This window comes from Morone saxatilis, unplaced genomic scaffold (genome assembly GCF_004916995.1).
Source record: "Morone saxatilis isolate NCDOM2014 unplaced genomic scaffold, NCSU_SB_2.0 Contig7, whole genome shotgun sequence".
NCBI classification, from domain to species: domain Eukaryota; kingdom Metazoa; phylum Chordata; class Actinopteri; family Moronidae; genus Morone; species Morone saxatilis.
In genome coordinates, this window is record NW_023340246.1 from 21,782,940 (window position 1) to 21,786,094 (window position 3,155).

The following is a 3,155-nucleotide window of genomic DNA, read 5'->3' on the forward strand; positions in this document are numbered from 1 at the left end:
TATCTTTTGATAATTATCATTTTTGATAACCATTAATTGATTCAACTATTACAGTTAGACCACTCTAACACCCTACGTCGTAGAGCCCGACAATAGTCAGTTACATCCAAAGACCATCATGATCAAAAGTTGTGCACTTTGTGACTGTACTTCGAAGGGCGTGTCCGTGGCATAGAATTTCCATTTATTGCCATGAACCAGGAAGTTGTCATAACTTTACTGTACATGATCCAATCGCCATCAAACATCACACATTTGATAAGTGTCCCGCCCCGAACACATTTATATGCACATATACATGATATACACATGATATGACACACACCTTGACACGTGCGGAGTGTGAGGGCCCGATCATTGCTACTTGCAGAATTTAATATTTTTTATTGGGGTTTTTAAATATATCATCCATTGCATATGAATAAATAAAATAAAATAAACAAAAACCAAGTCAACCAATTATTTAAAAAGGTAAATACACAGATGATAGATTGTACGCAGGCGCATAGTGTTGAGTTGCAAAGTTACATCGCCACCTACTGGCATGGCACACATACAGCAACACCTGGAATAGTTTTTGCAGATCAGTATGCATGAGGGTTGATTTCAAGACGTAATCGTATGAACTAGGGCTGCCCCCTAATAGTCAAGTAAACTGTCTTGACTTGAGAAGTCTTGCATTTCATTTATGCAGTCGATGCATATGTCAGTCAGATATTTGCAGAAAAATTTAAATAGTGTCAAACGATTGTTGCAGCAAGGACTAGTTTACTTTCTCTCATAGTAAACTAGTCGACAGCCCTGGTATGAATACAGAACTTTTTAAAAACAGTTCTTTTGGTAAAACTGCTGTCATGTAAACAAGGCCTTAAAAAAATAATTTGACTCTTCCTCAGGCCCTTCTGCCATGTGATCTCAATCCCTGCATGCCTTGGGCCAAACAGCCACACAGAGGTGGTATCAGAGGGATAAGGACTGATTGCTGATTGGAGTTTCACACAGGTGCATTACAGATTCATAATTATAAGTAATTTCTATCAGCTGTGAGTAGATGTTTTCCGTTTATCACAGTTAATCCCATTGAGTTTTGTGTCTTTCTATGAGATATTTGGGAACAGGGTGTGAAATTAAGTGTTAACACATTTGCAAAAGAAGACTTCTGCTGTGCTCAGAAGGTGATGATGAAGTCGATCCCAGTGTCATTAAGAATGTCGCAATCGAGAAAAACTGTAATGTAGCAAATACATTTTTATTCTAACAAAATTGGTCGTCATGCATCCAAAAACGCCTCTTACTGTAAAATCACACTTAGATTCAACAAAGTCACAACTTATAAGGATTTATGAAGAAACTATCTTTACTAAAAGCTAAACATTATTGTCAAAACTTCCAAATCAGGCCCTTAAGTCTGAAATGTCCATGTTTACTGAACAGATAAACGGTAACATTTGATGTCAGGGTGTTGAAAGCCTGACTAAATGTGATTCTTGGACCCACACTAATGCAGTTTCACCTCTTTCTTTTCTTTACAGGACTTCAAAGATCAGGAACCCCTATAATAATAATAATAGAATCCTTCTTCATCCTCCAGCAACCTCTCTGACCTCAGGATCACATCAGTTCAGATCAACTCCTCTGCTTCCAAACCACAGACTTCACCCAGTTACAGCGGCAGTCAACAGAATTAAACCAGAGAAATTTCTGGTTTGTATACTGTGTGTGTGTGTGTGTGTGTGTGCAGTCTGACTCTGTATGGAGATTGGGTGGTTTTATAGACTCACACTGTGTGATAAATTATGTGGGAGTTCTTGTGTTTTCTCTCTTTTGACAGACCTCTCGCATATCTCACGGTGTGCTTAGCAGATTATCTGCTTTACCGCATGCTTAAGGAGAAACCCCAGTGTTGTGATTGAGGTAAAGATAAGATGGCGTTGAGGTGGAAAGAAAGGTTGGGAAACCACAGCTGGCTCCATCCTGGAGGTCAAATGGAGGATTGGCTGCACACAGAGACTCAATGTGTAACAAGGAGGCTATAAAAAGTGAAACAGTAAAAAGTTGGAGATCAGTCACACACCCAGGTACTAACTTTATCTGTGCATTTAGAACTTGCGTTCTGTGTATTAAACACCACATTGCTATAACTTTATTAACTTTGTATTCTCTGACTTATGGCCACACTGTAATATGAAAACCTAGTGGGACGGAACTGCAAGGTTGATTGGATGCATTCTCACACCCGAGTTGTCATTTGCCAGTGTGAGGGCCATTTAGTCAGTGGCCCTCACACTAAGTATCCCTCCACTGTAATTTCTGGATGCACTGGGCTCTGCAGTAAATTTTGCAATAATAAATATGCAAGTTCTGGTTCAAATTTCAAAATAAAGCTTGGTTAACGCTGTGAAACAGTTGTAATTTGGTTAGGTATAGCCACAAAAAGTACTTGGTTAGGTTCAAGAAAAGATCATAAGTTACCATGAATAAAATAAGAATCAGGGCCTTTCAGTCTTTCTTGACATATTCTCTGTAATTTTACATACATTGTGTTATAATGAACCACTCACAATGTTGATCTAACGTGAAATTTGATCTGGAGTCTGCATGCTGTATTTTATTTTGAAATTTGACCGGATTCTCTTTGCCATTTCTATATCTGACTTCCTGCCAGTGCGATCTGCTCTGGGCTGCTTGACACGAGTGGGTTGTGGTTTCTGTCAAAAATAAACCAGCTGCATATTCTACGCGGAGCCGAGCAAAGATACGATTCTGGGATGTACCACAACGCTCCTAGTGGAGTCCACAGCCAGGCTAGCAAAGGCCTTTCCTTGTCTCCCCTTGTGAAACTGTGAAAATAAAGCCTTGAATCAGGCCAGTGAAAACTTTTTTAATTTAGGGCCACGAAGAACCGTGCGAGAGGCCCCTAAAAAATTGTAAATTGAGGATTCTTTTTTCTTTTTCCTCCTAAACAAACGCATTTTTGGAGGCCTCAGCATGCTCGAAAACTCATGAAACTCGGCGTACATGTCAGTCGTGGCGAAAAATTTTATATTCTATGCGCAGCTTTTGGGTTGGCCACTAGGTGGCGCTACCATCAAAAAAATATTTTTAGGCTAATAACTCCCGCATCGTTTGTCGCACATTCAAAAATCTTATATCCA